Source organism: Aegilops tauschii, chromosome 1 (assembly GCF_002575655.3).
Source record: "Aegilops tauschii subsp. strangulata cultivar AL8/78 chromosome 1, Aet v6.0, whole genome shotgun sequence".
NCBI lineage: Eukaryota > Viridiplantae > Streptophyta > Magnoliopsida > Poales > Poaceae > Aegilops > Aegilops tauschii.
This window is the reverse complement of record NC_053035.3, coordinates 232638523-232656901: the sequence shown is the minus strand read 5'-3', so window position 1 is coordinate 232656901 and position 18379 is coordinate 232638523.

The following is an 18379-nucleotide window of genomic DNA, read 5'->3' as shown; positions in this document are numbered from 1 at the left end:
GGATGCTACGATGGACATCAAGGTGTCAAGCCGGTGACGATGGAGATCATGACGGTGCTTTGGAGATAGAGATCAAAGGCACAAGATGATGATGGCCATATCATGTCACATATTTTGATTGCATGTGATGTTTATCTTTTATGCATCTTATTTTTCTTAGTACGATGGTAGCATTATAAGATGATCCCTCACTAAATTTCAAGGTATAAGTGTTCTCCCTGAGTATGCCCCATTGCTACAGTTCATTGCGCCGAGACACCACGTGATGATCGGGTGTGATAAGCTCTACGTTCACATACAACGGGTGCAAGCCAGTTTTGCACGTGTAGAATACTTGGGTTAAACTTGACGATCCTAGCATATGCAGATATGGCCTCGGAACACTGAGACCGAAAGGTTGAACGTGAATCATATAGTAGATATGATGAACATAGTGATGTTCACCATTGAAAACTACTCCATCTCACGTGATGATCGGACATGGTTTAGTTGATATGGATCACGTGATCATTTAGATGACTAGAGGGATGTCTATCTAAGTGGGAGTTCTTAAGTAATATGATTAATTGAACTTTAATTTATCATGAACTTAGTACCTGATAGTTTTTGCATATCTATGTTGTTGTAGATCAATGGTCCGTGCTACCGTTCCCTTGAATTTTAATGCGTTCCTAGAGAAAGCTCGGTTGAAAGATGATGGTAGAAACTACACAGACTGGGTCCGTAACTTGAGGATTATCCTCATTGCTGCACAGAATAATTACGTCCTGGAAGCACCGCTAGGTTCAAGACCCGCTGCAGGAGTAACTCCGGACGTTATGAACGTCTGGCAGAGCAAAGTTGATGACTACTCGATAGTTCAGTGTGCCATGCTTTACGGCTTAGAATCGGGACATCAAAGATGTTTTGAACGTCATGGAGCATATGAGGTGTTACAGGAGTTGAAGTTAATATTTCAAGCAAATGCCCGAGTTGAGAGATATGAAGTCTCCAACAAGTTCTATAGCTGCAAGATGGAGGAGAATAGTTCTGTCAGTGAACACATACTCAGAATGTCTGGGTACCATAACCACTTGACTCAGCTGGGAGTTAATCTTCCTAATGATAGTGTCATTGACATAGTTCTTCAATCACTACCACCAAGCTATAAAGGCTTCGTGATGAACTATAATATGCAAGGGATGGAAAAGACAATTCCCGAGCTCTTCGCGATGCTAAAGGCTGCGGAGGTAGAAATAAAGAAGGAGCATCAAGTGTTGATGGTTAACAAAACCACTAGTTTCAAGAAAAAGGGCAAAGGGAAGAAGGGGAACTTCAAGAAGAACAGCAACCAAGTTGCTGCTCAAGGGAAGAAGCCCAAGTCTAGACCTAAGCCTGAAAGTGAGTGCTTCTACTGCAAAGGGACTGGTCACTGGAAGCGGAACTGCCCCAAGTATTTGGCGGATAAGAAGGATGGCAAAGTGAAAGGTATATTTGATATACATGTTATTGATGTGTACCTTACTAATGCTCGTAGTAGCGCCTGGGTATTTGATACTGGTTCTGTTGCTCATATTTGCAACTCAAAACAGGGGCTACGGATTAAACGAATATTGGCTAAAGACGAGGTGACGATGCACGTGGGAAATGGTTCCAAAGTCGATGTGATCGCCGTCGGCATCCTACCTCTACATCTACCTTCGGGATTAGTTTTAGACCTAAATAATTGTTATTTGGTGCCAATGTTGAGCATGAACATTATATCTGGATCTTGTTTGATGCGAGACGGTTATTCATTTAAATCAGAGAATAATGGTTGTTCTATTTATATGAGTAATATCTTTTATGGTCATGCACACTTAAAGAGTGGTCTATTTTTGTTGAATCTCGATTGTAGTGATACACATATTCATAATATTGAAGCCAAAAGATGCAACGTTAATATTGATAGTGCAACTTATTTGTGGCACTGTGATAACCCACAAGTATAGGGGATCGCAATAGTTTTCGAGGGTAGAGTTGTAGCGACCAGACCTCAAACAGTCTGATCTCTGTGCATAAGTGTCATCCCTGGATCGGTAATGCTGACACACACAGTACTTAAAGGATTTATAACAGAGTAGCAATCACACACTTATTACATCAAATCTCTCAAAAAAGAACTTATTACAATAAATATGGCTTAAGGCCATCTAAAACGATAACAGCGGAAGGCTTGGAAGATAAAGTGAGTCCATCAACTCCAACGGCATCACTGAGTGAAAGACCACGACCTAAGGCTCCTTACTCATCGTCTGAAAAGTCTGCAACATGATACGTTGCAGCCCGAAAACGGGTCAGCACATGGAATATGCTGGCAATGTAACACAAGAGAGTAATGAACAGAGTAATGCTATCACTATATGCATATATGGCTGGTGGAGGCTGTAGGGTTAATATGTTTTGCGAAAAGCCAATTTTTCCCTACTGCAAAAGAATAAGGTTTATTTAACTATCATGGTGGTTGTTAAACATTGAGAAGGTAAACCCCATCTCAATCCCAATTAAAAAGTAATCAATAACCCAATCAAATTTTGTAATTAAGAGTGATGAGATCCACATGATAATCCAAGAACCAGATACTCAAGATGTCCATAACCGGGGACACGGCTAACCATGATTAGTTTGTACACTCTGCAGAGGTTTGCGCACTTTTCCCCACAAGACTCGATCTCCTCCATTGGATTTCTCGCACTACATATTGTTTGAGAAACGGATGACCGAGACACAGTCTTTCAGAAGCGTTAGCACCTTACGATGGGTAGACCGGTACACCTACATCCCCTACATCTGCTGGTCTACCACTATAAGAGTTCACACAACTTAATCAACTATGCTAGAGCCCATAATAGCTTGTGGCTGCACACGGAAGTTTCTAGCATGAATAATCTTATGATCCCTTTGAGCCTGGGTGGCAGTCCATAGGAGAATCACACGGTACCCCGGGATTTCCAAAAATACAGGCAATCACTGGAATTCCCCAGGTGCCTCAATCCACCCAGATGTGTATTAAAGTTGCCACCTTAAGTTGAACCATTAATTAACAATCTCACATCTGTCATGGATACACTCAAGCCCAATCCACGTCTACGAGCATAGCATAGCAATATAAGCAACGTAGAAGTAACTCCCAGGGTTTGATAATAAACAGGTGAATAGGTACTACCCCATCTACTTCCCAAAACCCACAATTTAAATCAGATCCTAACCATGCAATTGTTTGAGGATTGATCTAATGCAATAAAACTGGGTAGTAAAGAAGTATGATCAAAGTGTTACTTGCCTTGCTGATGATCCGCGAAACCTAGAGACTCGTAGAAGCATGCTTTGCACTCCGGGTACTCTATCGCAAACAAACAAGCATACAATAAGCAATCAAGCAAAGGCACGGGTAAAACTCAAATAAGAGATCTAACCAGAAAGTTCAACTTAAGAACTCCGGTTAGCAAAAAGAATCAAATCAAATGAAGCAACAAAACTCAAACGGCGAAAGAAACAAGCTTCATTTACTAATCTGGACCTAAGTCAAATTTTACAGTAGCAAAAACTTGTTTAAGTTGGTTAAACAGAAAGAGGGTTTTGAGACGAAACTCTAGGCGCTTGAATCGCCTGATTCCGATAAACGAGCGAAATGTTATACTAGAACGAAAATCTGATCAAAAATCGCAATCGAAAATAATCGCGGAAAATCCGAGAAAAAGAAAAACTGACGAAGAGGCTAACGAATGTTCGCTGTCTGCGGCTAAACGGTGAATACCGTTCGTTAAAATGAACGTACGGACGAACGTCCGCTAAATAAATAAACCGAAAGAAAAATAAAACCGATCTATTCGAAAAAACGAAAACTAGGGTTTTCTAAAAAAACGGCTCGGTTTTTTAAAGAAAACCGGCGGCGGCGGCTACCTCGTCGGATCCGGCGGGGCTCGGGGCTTCGGCGGGGTTGGGTGGCGTCGGCGGCGGCGGTGGAGGGTGGCGGCGCTAGGCGGCGGCGGTTGCTGCTGCTGCGGGCTGCGGGCGGCGGCGGGATGGGGTGGTGGCGGCGGGGTGGGGCGGTATTTAAAGGGGAGGGGGCGCGTCGGCTTGGGGGAGGGGCTACCGGGGCGGCGGCGGACTCCCGGACTCCGGCGGAGTCCGGCTCGGCCACGGCGGGCGCGAGCGAGGCGGCGAGCGGCTGGGCCGGCTGGGCCTTCGGCCCGGTCGGTCCGAACGGATTTTGGGATGTAGAATTTCTTGAGTTGCGTAGAATTTCTAGCGAAATCCCCAACTCTCTCCGTGGGTCCTTGAGTTGCGTAGAATTTCTAGGATCAAGCCAAAATGCAATAAAATATGATATGCAATGATGATCTAATGTATAATATTCCAAATTGAAAATTTGGGATGTTACAAGAGTATTCAACCCAAATTTATTGATTCGACACAAGGGGAGCCAAAGAATATTCTCAAGTATTAGCGGTTGAGTTGTCAATTCAACCACACCTGAAAGACTTAATATCTGCAGCAAAGTATTTAGTAGCAAAGTAGTATGGAAGTAACGGTAACGGTGGCAAAAGTAATAGTAGCAGTTTTTGTAGCAATCGTAACAATGGCGACGGAAAAGTAACTAAGCAAAGATCAATATGTGAAAAGCTCGTAGGCAATGGATCAATGATGGATAATTATGTTGGATGTGATTCCTCATGCAACAGTTATAACATAGGGTGACACAGAACTAGCTCCAGTTCATCAATGTAATGTAGGCATGTATTCCTAATATAGTCATACGTGCTTATGGAAAAGAACTTGCATGACATCTTTTGTCCTACCCTCCCGTGGCAGCGGGGTCCTATTGGAAACTAAGGGATATTAAGGCCTCCTTTTAATAGAGTACCGGACCAAAGCATTGACACTTAGTGAATGCATGAACTCCTCAAACTACGGTCATCACCGGGAGTGGTCCCGATTATTGTCACTTCAGGGTTACCCGATCATAACACATAGTAGGTGACTATTGAATTGCAAGATAAGATCAAGAACTCACATTTATTCATGAAAACATAATAGGTTTAGATATGAAATCATGGCACTCGGGCCCTAGTGACAAGCATTAAGCATAGCAAAGTCATAGCAACACCATTCTTAGAACATAATGGATACTAGGGATCAAACCCTAACAGAACTAACTCGATTACATGGTAAATCTCATCCAACCCATCACCGTCCAGCAAGCCTACGATGGGATTACTCACGCATGGCGGTGAGCATCATGAAATTGGTGATGGAGGATGGTTGATGATGACGATGGCGACGGATTCCCCTCTCCGGAGCCTCGAAGGACTCCAGATCAGCCCTCCCGAGGAAGATTAGGGCTTGGCAGTGGCTCCGTATCATAAAACGCGATGAATCCTTCTCTCTGATTTTTTTTCTCCCTGAACGTGAATATATGGAGTTGGGGTTGAGGTTGGTGGAGTCCCAGGGGGCCCATGAGGCAGGGGCACGCTCCGGGGGGGCGCCCTGCACCCTCGTGGACAGGGTGTGGGCCCCCTGATGCTGATTCTTTCGCCAATATTTTTTATTAATTCCAAAACGTGTCTCCGTGGATTTTCAGGTCATTCCGAGAACTTTTATTTCTGCACAAAAATAAGACCATGGCAGTTCTGCTAAAAACATCGTCAGTCCGGGTTAGTTCCATTCAAATCATGCAAGTTAGAGTCCAAAACAAGGGAAAAAGTGTTTGGAAAAGTAGATACGTTGGAGACGTATCAACTCCCCCAAGCTTAAACCTTTGCTTGTCCTCAAGCAATTCAGTTGACAAACTGAAAGTGATAAAGAAAACTTTTACAAACTCGGTTTGATCTTGTTGTCGCTAATATGTAAAGCCAGCATTCAAGTTTTCAGCAAAGATTATGAACTAACCATATTCACAATAACATTTAGGTCTCATGTTTACTCATATCAATGGCATAATCAACTAGCGAGCAATAATAATAAATCTCGGATGACAACACTTTCTCAAAGCAATCATAACATGATATAACAAGATGGTATCTCGCTAGCCCTTTCTAAGACCGCAAAACATAAATGTAGAGCACCCCTGAAGATCAAGGACTGACTAGACATTGTAATTCATGGTAAAAGAGATCCATTCACAATCATACTCAATGTAAATTAATAGCAATGCATGCGAATGACAGCGGTGCTCTCCAATTGGTGCTTTTTAATAAGAGGATGACGAATCAACATAAAAGTAAATAGATAGGCCCTTCGCTGAGGGAAGCAGGGATTTGCAGAGGTGCCAGAGCTCGAGTTTTGAAACAGAGATAAATAATATTTTGAGTGGCATACTTTCATTGTCAACATAACAACCAAGAGATCTTGATATCTTCCATGCTACACACATTATAGGCGGTTCCCAAACAGAATGGTAAAGTTTATACTCCCCCACCACCAACAAACATCAATCCATGGCTTGTCCGAAACAACGGGTGCCTCCAACTAACAACAATCCTGGGGGAGTTATGTTTGCAATTATTTTGATTTGAGCATGGGACTGGGCATCCCGGTTACCGGCCATTTTCTCGTGAATGATGAGCGGAGTCCACTCATCGTGAGAATAAACCACCTAGCATGGAAGATATAGACAGCCCTAGTTGATACATGAGCTATTCGAGCATACAAAACAGAATTTCATTTGAAGGTTTAGAGTTTGGCACATGCAAATTTACTTGGAACAGCAGGTAAATACCGCATATAGGAAGGTATGGTGGACTCATATGGAATAACTTTGGGGTTTATGGAAGTGGATGCACAAGCAGTATTCCCGCTTAGTACAAGTGAAGGCTAGAAAGAGACTGGGAAGCGACCAACTAGAGAGTGACAACAGTCATGAACATGCATTAAGATTAATCAACAATGAGTGCAAGCATGAGTAGGATATAAATCACCATGAACATAAATATCATGGAGGCTATTTTGATTTTGTTTCAACTACATGCGTGAACATGTGCCAAGTCAAGCCACTCAAATCGTTCAAAGGAGGATACCACCCTATCATACCACATCACAACCATTTTAATAGCATGTTGGCACGCAAGGTAAACCATTATAAACTCCTAGCAAATTAAGCATGGCATGAGCAACTATAATCTCTAATTGTCATTGCAAACATGTATCATTCATAATAGGCTGAATCAGGAACGATGAACTAATCATATTTACAAAAACAAGATAGGTCGAGTTCATACCAGCTTCTCTCATCTCAATCAGTCCATCATATATCATCATTATTGCCTTTCACTCGCACGACCAAACGGTGTGGATAATAATAATAGTGCACGTGCATTGGACTAAGCTGGAATCTGCAAGCATTTAATACAAGGGAGAAGACAAGGTAATATGGGCTCTTGGTTAAATCAACAATAATGCATATGAGAGTCACTCAACATTTTCATCATGGTCTTCTCCTCTCGACCCCCAAAGAATAAGAAAAGAAATAAAACTATTTACACGGGAAAGCTCCCAACAAGCAAAAGAAGAACGAGAAATCTTTTTGGGTTTTCTTTTAATTACTACTACTACAGGCACGGAAAGTAAACTAGCTAAAAGCTATAACTAAATTTTTTTGGTTTTTCTTAAGGTTTTTTTCAAACACACAAGAAGAAGGCTTAGAAAAGAAAATAAACTAGCATGGATAGTACAATGGAAAAGTATGAGCACCGACAACTGGCATGAGTGTGTGAACATGAATGTAATGTCGGTGAGAAATACGTACTCCCCCAAGCTTAGGCTTTTAGCCTAAGTTGGTCTATGGCCACTGCTGGCCTAGCGGATATCCAAAGTTGTAGCTGGGGTCGTACTGAGATGCAACAGCTACTGCCTGAAGAGCTGCAGCTTGGAGGCGAGCTGCCTCCGTCATCCTCTCATACTCGTTTGCCTCCTCCCTGGTTATAACATATCTCCTTTTTGCCTGAAAGTTAAAGAAAGTAGGAGCAGGGAGGGCAACATGGACAGTGCGCTGTCTATCAAAGATTAGTCGGTACTGGAGGAACTGTTCATTCCTCTCAAGAAACTGATGGCGAACCATAGCACTATAATCTAGATAAGCATGAGGCAACTCCATATCATTTTCCATGTATGGGTACACCAAGATAATTAGCTACACGAGTTGCATAAATTCCACCAAACAAATCTCCACTTGTACTGCTAAGATGCAACCTTCGTGCAACAATGGCCCCCAAGTTATATTGTTTATCACCTAATACCGCACTCTTGAGGACACTAAGATTTGGAACGCACATGTGACTAGCCTCATCTTTACCGTTAATGCATCTACCTATAAAGAGAGCAAAATAGTGTATGGAAGGGAAATTAATGCTCCCTATGGTAGCTTGTGTGATTTCTCTAGATTCCCCCACAGTGATACTAGCAAGAAAGTCTTTATATTCAGATTTGCGAGGTTCACTAACATTGCCCCACTACGGGAGTTTACAAGCAGTATTAAAATCTTCTAAGTCCATAGTATATTATTTATCATAAAGATCAAATAAAAAAGTGTGAGAATTGCGCGAGGATGTAAATTTAAACCTCCTCACAAAGGAATCAGTTAGGTAGTGGTGCTATAGGCACTTATCTGACACGAAGTCCTCAAGATCAGCATTACGCACATATGCGTCAAATTCATCCTTGATGCCTGCCTGGACCATAAACTCCTCTGACGGCCATTCACAAGGCCGCACTTGAGCTTCCCTCGGTGGTTCATAGTCCGGCTCACCTATCGCGAGCCTTGGTCCTTGCTTCCTTGCGGAACCACCTTGGTACATTTTCCTATGCATTTTTCTTTCTCTGAAAAAATTCTGAAATTTTAGTGACTCAAAATAAAAGTGAACCAAACTCAACAAGATTGATATCAACTACTCTCATAAGTGCCTAGAGGCTATATCATGCATTAAAACTACTTTGGACCATATAAATTTGACATGCAAGCTCAAGAACAGGGTCACTTTAGCAGCAAAAATTTCCAATAAATAAAGCACTAGAACAAAAACTAATTGGACCATTGGAGGAGTCACATACCAAAGAACAATCTCCCCGAACAGTTTTGTGAATGGAGCTTTGAGCAAAGAGATCGAAAATGGCAGCAAGTTGAGCTAGAACATGGGTTTGAGCTATGGGAGGATTTTTTCTGGAGGAAGACAAAGTGAGTGGGCGCTGGAATAAGTGGAGGGGGTCCACGTGGGGCCCACGAGGCCGGGGGCCGCGCCCTGTGCCCTTGTGGCCAAATGGTGGGCCCCCCTGGTGTGTTCTTAGTGCCAGAAATTCTTAAATATTCTACAAAAAATCATATTTCATTTTCAGGATGTTTGGGGAACTTTTATTTTCGGGGTATTTTTATTGCAAGGATAATTCAGAAAACAGACAAAAAAATACTACTTTTGCTTTATTTTATCTAAATAACAGAAAGTAAAAGGAGGGTACGGAGAGTTGTGCTTTCTAACTTCATCCATCTCGTGCTCATCAAAAGGAATCCACTAACAAGGTTGATCAAGTCTTGTTAACAAACTCTTTCCGAATCGCATGAAACCGGAGAATTTTCGAATAACACTAGGTTACCTCAACGGGGATATGCATGTCCCCAACAATAAGAATATCATATTTATTCTTGACAGTAGGAAGAGGGAATTCAAAACCTCCAATAGTAATCGTTGAAATTTTTCCAATAGAATTGATACTGTGGACTTGAGGTTGTTTCCTCGGAAGTGTATTGTATGCTCATTACCATTAACATGAAAAGTGACATTGCCTTTGTTGCAATCAATAACACCCCCTGCAGTATTCAAAAAGGGTCTACCAAGGATAATAGACATACTATCGTCCTCGGGAATATCAAGAATAACAAAGTCCGTTAAAATAGTAACGTTTGCAACCACAACAGGCACATCCTCACAAATACCGACATGTATAGCAGCTGATTTATCGGCCATTTGCAAACATATTTCAGTAGGTGTCAACTTATTCAAATAAAATCTATGATATAAAGAGAGAGGCATAACACTAACACCGGCTCCAAGATCACATAAAGCAGTTTTAACATAGTTTCTTTTAATAGAGCATCGTATAGTTGGTACTCCTGGATCTCCTAGTTTCTTTGGTATTCCACCTTTAAAAATATAATTGGCAAGCATGGTGGAGATTTCAGCTTCCGGTATCTTTCTTTTATTTGTAACAATATCTTCCATATACTTAGCATAGGGATTTATTTAAGCATATCAGTCAAACACATACGCAAAAAGACAGGTCTAATCATTTCAGCAAAGCGCTCAAAATCCTCATCATCCTTTTTCTTGGATGATTTAGGAGGAAAAGGCATGGGTTTCTGAACCCATGGTTCTCTTTCTTTACCGTGCTTCCTAGCAACGAAGTCTCTCTTACCATAACGTTGATTCTTTGATTGTGGGTTATCAAGATCAACAGCAGGTTCAATCTCTACATCATTGTTATTGCTAGGTTGAGCATCAATATGAACATCATCATTAACATTATCACTAGGTTCATTTTCATTACCAGATTGTGTTTCAGCATCAGAAATAGAAATATCATTGGGATTCTCAGGTGTGTCAACAACAGGTTCACTAGAAGCATGCAAAGTCCTATCATTTTTCTTTTTCTTCTTCTTAGAAGGACTAGGTGTATCAACATTAGTTATCTGAGAATCTTGCTCAACTCTCTTAGGGTGGCCCTCAGGATACAAAGGTTCCAAAGTCATTCTACCCCCTCTAGTCATAACTCTAATAGCATTATCTTTTTTCTTATTATTTAATTCACTAAGAAAATCATCTTGAGCTTTAAGCACTTGTTCTACCTGAGTGGTAACCATAGAAGCATGTTTACTAATAAGTTTAAGGTCACCTTTAACTCTAGACATATAATCACTCAAGTGTTCTAACATATAAGCATTACGTTTCAATTGTCTACCAACATAAGCATTGAAGCTTTCTTGTTTAACAATAAAATTATCAAACTCATCCAAGCATTGGCTAGCAGACTTATTACGAGGAATATCACCTTCATCAAATCTATAGAGAGAATTTACCTTTACTACCTGTGTCGGGTTATTTAGACCATGTATTTCTTCAATAGGTGGTAAATTCTTAACATCTTCAGCTTTAATACCCTTTTCTTTCATAGATTTCTTTGCCTCTTGCATATCTTCAGGACTGAGAAAGAGAATACCCCTTTTCTTCGGAGTTGGCTTAGGAATTGGTTCAGGAAGTGTCCAATCATTATCATTACTCAATATGTTATTTAATAGTAATTCAGCTTGCTCAACAGTTCTTTCCCTGAAAACACAACCAGCACAACTATCCAGGTGGTCTCTGGAAGCATCGGTTAGTCCATTATAAAAAATATCAAGTATTTTATTTTTCTTGAGAGGATGATCAGGCAAAGCATTAAGTAATCGGAGAAGCCCCCCCAAGCTTGTGGGAGACTCTCTTCTTCAATTTGCACAAAATTATATATTTTCCTTAAGGCAGCTTGTTTCTTATGAGCGGGGAAATATTTAGCAGAGAATCATATCCTGGGGACTACGCACACAACCAGGAGCAAGAGAATTAAACCATGTTTTAGCATCACCCTTTAATGAGAATGGAAATAACTTAAGGATATAGTAGTAACGAATTTTGTCCTCATGAGTGAATAGGGTGGCTATATCATTCAATTTAGTAAGATGTGCCACAACAGTTTCAGATTCATAGCCATAAAAAGGATCAGATTCAACCAAAGTAATTAACTCAGGATCGACAGAGAAATCATAATCCTTAACAGAAATACAGATAGGTGAAGTAGCAAAAGCAGGGTCATATTTCATTCTAGCATTCAAAGACTTTTCTTTCAGCTTAGCTAATAGTTTCTTAAGATCATATCTATCTTTGCAAGCAAAAAGGTCTCTAGCAGTTTCTTCATCCATAACATAACCCTCAGGCACATCAGGCAATTCATATATAGGGGAAGAATCTTCATCATCACTTTCATCAATATTATCTGTTTCAATAATTTCATTCTCTCTAACCCTAGCAAGTTGTTCATCAAGAAATTCACTTAATGGCACAGTATTATTAAGCATAGAAGTAGTTTCATCATAAGCATCATGCATAGCAGAAGTGGCATCATCAATAACATGCGACATATCAGAATCAATCACAGGTGTAGGTGTCACAAATTTACTCGTAACAGAAGGTGAATCAAGTGCAGAGCTAGATGGCAGTTCCTTACCTCCCCTCGTAGTTGAGGGGAAAATCTTGGTTCTTTCATCTTTCAAGTTCCTCATAGTGATCAACAAATATAAATCCCAAGTGACTCAAAGAATAGAGCTACGCTCCCCGGCAACGGCGCCAGAAAATAGTCTTGATAACCCACAAGTATAGGGGATCGCAACAGTTTTCGAGGGTAGAGTATTCAACCCAAATTTATTGATTCGACACAAGGGGAGCCAAAGAATATTCTCAGTATTAGCAGTTGAGTTGTCAATTCAACCACACCTAAAAGACTTAATATCTGCAGCAAAGTATTTAGTAGCAAAGTAGTATGGAAGTAATGGTAACGGTGGCAAAAGTAACAGTAGCAGTTTTTGTAGCAATCGTAACAGTGGCGACGGAAAAGTAACTAAGCAAAGATCAATATGTGAAAAGCTCGTAGGCAATGGATCAATGATGGATAATTATGTCGGATGCGATTCCTCATGCAACAGTTATAACATAGGGTGACACAGAACTAGCTCCAGTTCATCAATGTAATGTAGGCATGTATTCCTAATATAGTCATACGTGCTTATGGAAAAGAACTTGCATGACATATTTTGTCCTACCCTCCCGTGGCAGCGGGGCCCTATTGGAAACTAAGGGATATTAAGGCCTCCTTTTAATAGAGTACCGGACCAAAGCATTGACACTTAGTGAATGCATGAACTCCTCAAACTACGGTCATCACCGGGAGAGGTCCCGATTATTGTCACTTCGGGGTTGCCGGATCATAACACATAGTAGGTGACTATTGACTTGCAAGATAAGATCAAGAACTCACATATATTCATGAAAACATAATAGGTTTAGATATGAAATCATGGCACTCGGGCCCTAGTGACAAGCATTAAGCATAGCAAATCATAGCAACACCATTCTTAGAACATAATGGATACTAGGGATCAAACCCTAACAAAACTAACTCGATTACATGGTAAATCTCATCCAACCCATCGCCGTCTAGCAAGCCTACGATGGGATTACTCACGCACGGCGGTGAGCATCATGAAATTGGTGATGGAGGATGGTTGATGATGAGGATGGCGACAAATTCCCCTCTCCGGAGCCCCGAACGGACTCCAGATCATCCCTCCCGAGGAAGATTAGGGTTTGGCGGCGGCTTTGTATCGTAAAACGCAATGAATCCTTCTCTCTGATTTTTTTCTCCCCGAACGTGAATATATGGAGTTGGGGTTGAGGTCGGTGGAGTCCCAGGGGGGCACGAGGCAGGGGGCACGCCCCGGGGGGGCCTGCACCCTCGTGGACAGGGTGTGGGCCCCCTGATGCCGATTCTTTTGCCAATATTTTTTATTAATTCCAATACGTGTCTCCGTGGACTCATTCCGAGAACTTCTATTTCTGCAGAAAAATAACACCATGGCAGTTCTGCTGAAAACAGCGTCAGTCCGGGTTAGTTCCATTCAAATCATGCAAGTTAGAGTGCAAAACAAGGGCAAAAGTGTTTGGAAAAGTAGGTACATTGGAGACGTATCACACTGCCGTTTAGGTCATATTGGTGTAAAGCACGTGAAGAAGCTCCATGCTGATGGGCTTTGGGAATCACTTGATTATGAATCACTTGATGCTTGCGAACCATGCCTCATGGGCAAGATGACTAAGACTCCGTTCTCCGGAAAAATTGAGCGAGCAACTGACTTATTGGAAATAATACAGAATGATGTATGCGGTCCGATGAGTGTTGAGGCTCGCAGCGGGTATCTTTATTTTCTGACCTTCATAGATGATTGGAGCAGATATGGGTATATCTACTTAATGAAACATAAGTCTGAAACATTTGAAAAGTTCAAAGAATTTCAGAGTTAAGTGGAAAATCATCGAAATAAGAAAATAAAGTTTCTACTATCTGATCGTGGAGGTGAATATTTGAGTTATGAGTTTGGTCTTCATTTGAAACAATGTGGAATAGTTTCGCAACCCATGCCACCTGGAACACCACAGCGTAATGGTGTGTCCGAACGCCGTAACCGTACTTTATTAGATATGGTGCGATCTATGATGTCTCTTACCGATTTACCGCTATCGTTTTGGGGTTATGCTTTGGTGACGACTGCATTCATGTTAAATAGGGCACCATCTAAATCCATTGAGACGACACCATATGAACTGTGGTTTAGCAAGAAACCCAAACTGTCGTTTCTTAAAGTTTGGGGCTGCGATGCTTATGTGAAAAAGCTTCAACCTGATAAGCTCGAACCCAAATCAGAGAAATGTGTCTTCATAGGATACCCAAAGGAAACTATTGGGTACGCCTTCTATCACAGATCCGAAGGCAAGATATTCGTTGCTAAGAATGGATCCTTTCTAGAGAAGGAGTTTCTCTCGAAAGAAGTGAGTGGGAGGAAAGTACAACTTGATGAGGTAATTGTACCTTCTCCCGAATTGGAAAGTAGTTCATCACAGAAATCAGTTCCAGTGATTCCTACACCAATTAGTGAGGAAGCTAATGATGATGATCATGAAACTTCACATCATGTGACTACTGAACCTCGTAGGTCAATCAGAGTACGGTCCGCACCAGAGTGGTACGGTAATCCTGTTTTGGAGGTCATGTTACTTAACCATGATGAACCTACGAACTATGAGGAAGCGATGATGAGCCCAGATTCCGTGAAATGGCTTGAGGCCATGAATCTAAGATGGGATCCATGTATGAGAACAAAGTATGGACTTTGGTTGACTTGCCCGATGATCGGCAAGCCATAGAGAATAAATGGATCTTCAAGAAGAAGACTGACACTGATGGTAATGTTACTATCTACAAAGCTCGACTTGTTGCAAAAGGTTTTCGACAAGTTCAAGGAGTTGACTATGATGAGACCTTCTCACCCGTAGCGATGCTTAAGTCTGTCCGAATAATGTTAGCAATTGCCGCATTTTATTATTATGAAATTTGGCAAATGGATGTCAAAACTACATTCCTTAATGGATATCTTAAAGAAGAGTTGTATATGATGCAACCAGAAGGTTTTGTCGATCCTAAAGGTGCTAACAAAGTGTGCAAGCTCCAGCGATCCATTTATGGACTGGTGCAAGCCTCTCGGAGTTGGAATATACGCTTTGATAGTGTGATCAAAGCATATGGTTTTATACAAACTTTTGGAGAAGCCTGTATTTACGAGAAAGCGGGAGCTCTGTAACATTTCTAATATTATATGTGGATGACATATTGTTGATTGGAAATAATACAGAATTTCTGGATAGCATAAAAGGATACTTGAATAAGAATTTTTCAATGAAAGACCTTGGTGAAGTTGCTTATATATTGGGCATCAAGATCTATAGAGATAGATCAAGACGCTTAATTGGACTTTCACAAAGCACATCCCTTGATAAAGTTTTGAAGAAGTTCAAAGTGGATCAGTCAAAGAAAGGGTTCTTGCCTGTGTTACAAGGTGTGAAGTTGAGTCAGACTCAATGCCCGACCACTGCAGAAGATAGAAAGAAAATCAAAGTCATTCCCTATGCCTCAGCCATAGGTTCTATCATGTATGCAATGTTGTGTACCAGAACTGATGTGTGCCTTGCTATAAGTTTAGCAGGGAGGTACCAAAGTAATCCAGGAGTGGATCACTGGAAAACGGTCAAGAACATCTTGAAATACCTGAAAAGGACTAAGGATATGTTTCTCGTTTATGGAGGTGACAAAGAGCTTGTCGTAAATGGTTATGTTGATGCAAGCTTTGACACTAATCCGGATGACTCTTAAGTCACAAACCGGATACGTATTTATATTGTATGGTGGAGTTGTAGGTTGGTGCAGTTCCAAGCAGAGCGTCGTGGCGGGATCTACGTGTGAAGCGGAGTACATAGCTGCTTCGGAAGCAACAAATGAAGGAGTCTGGATGAAGGAGTTCATATCCGATCTAGGTGTAATACCTAGTGCATCGGGTCCAATGAAAATATTTTGTGACAATACTGGAGCAATTGCCTTGGCGAAGGAATCCAGATTTCACAAGAGAACCAAACACATCCAGAGACGCTTCAATTCCATCCGCGATCAAGTCAAGGAGGGGGACATAGAGATTTGCAAAATACATATGGATCTGAATGTTGCAGACCCGTTGACTAAGTCCCTTCCACGAGCAAAACATGATCAACACCAAGACTCCATGGGTGTTAGAATCATTACTATGTAATCTAGATTATTGACTCTAGTGCAAGTGGGAGACTGAAGGAAATATGCCCTAGAGGCAATAATAAAGTTGTTATTTATATTTCCTTGTATAATGATAAACTTTTATTATTCATGCTAGAATTGTATTAACTGGAAACTTAGTACATGTGTGAATACATAGACAAAACAGAGTGTCCCTAGTATGCCTCTACTTGACTAGCTCGTTGATCAAAGATGGTTATGTTTCCTGACCATAGACATGTGTTGTCATTTGATGAACGGGATCACATCATTAGAGAATGATGTGATGGACAAGACCCATTTGTTAGCTTAGCATTATGATCGTTTAGTTTTATTGCTATTGCTTTCTTCATGACTTATACATATTCCTCTAACTATGAGATTATGCAACTCCCGAATACCGGAGGAACATCTTGTGTGCTATCAAGCGTCACAACGTAACTGGGTAATTATAAAGATGCTCTACAGGGGTCTCCAAAGGTGTTTGTTGAGTTGGCATAGATCGAGATTAGGATTTGTCACTCCGAGTATTGGAGGGGTATCTCTGGGCCCTCTCGGTAATGCACATCACTATAAGCCTTGCAAGCAATGTGACTAATGAGTTAGTTGCGGGATGATGCATTACAGAACGAGTAAAGAGACTTGCCGGTAACAAGATTGAACTAGGTATGATGATACCGACGATCGAATCTCGGGCAAGTAACATACCGATGACAAAGGGGATACGTATGTTGTTATGCGGTTTGACCGATAAAGATCTTCGTAGAATATGTACGAACCAATATGAGCATCCAGGTTCCGCTATTGGTTATTTACCGAAGATGTGTCTCGGTCATGTGTACATAGTTCTCGAACCCGTAGGGTCCGCACGCTTAATGTTCGATGACGATTTGTATTATGAGTTATGTGTTTTGGTGACCAAAGTTTGTTTGGAGTCCCTGATGAGATCACGGACATGATGAGGAGTCTCGAAATGGTCGAGAGGTAAAGATTCATATATTGGAAGGTTGTATACGGACACCAGAATGGTTCCGAAGAAGTTCGGGGATTTATCGGAGTACCGGGAGGCTATCAGAACCCCCCGGGAAAGTTAATGGGCCTAATGGGCCATAGTGGAGAGAGGGAGGAAGGCCACAGGAGGAGGCGCGCGCCTCCCCCTGCCCAATCCGAATTGGACAAGGGGAGGGGGCGCGGCCCCCCTTTCCTTCTCCCTCCCCCCTCTTTCCCCTTTCCCCTCTCCATTGGAAGGAAGGGGGGAGCCGAATCCTACTAGGAGTGGAGTCCTAGTAGGACTCCCCCCATGGCGCGCCACCCCTAGAGCCGGCCGTCCTCCTCTCCCCTCCTTTATATACGGGGGTGGGGGGCACCCCAAAGGCACAACAGTTATTCTCTTAGCCGTGTGCGGTGCCCCCTCCACTGTTTACTCCTTCGGTCATAGCGTCGTAGTGCTTAGGCAAAGCCCTGCGTGGATCACATCACCATCATCGTCGCCACGCCGTCGTGCTGACGGAACTCTCCCTCGACCCTCTACTGGATCAAGAGTTCGAGGGACGTCATCGAGCTGAATGTGTGCTGAACACGGAGGTGCCGTACGTTCGGTACTTGGATCGGTTGGACCGTGAAGACGTTCGACTACATCAACCGTGTTAACCTAACGCTTCCACTTTCGGTCTACGAGGGCACGTGGATACGCTCTCCCCGTCTTGTTGCTATGCATCTCCTAGATAGATCTTGCGTGATCGTAGGATTTTTTTTTGAAATTGCATGCTACGTTCCCCAACATAATCGTGTGCATTGAGCATTTCAGATATTCATTCATTGGCATGAGACGATTCTTTCCCCTCGAAGCTCAACATAAAGACGGTGTAGTCTCTTTCGTTTCGGTTTTGGTGGACTTGAGTCGTAGGAGACACCGTACTATCAAGAGGGGGTC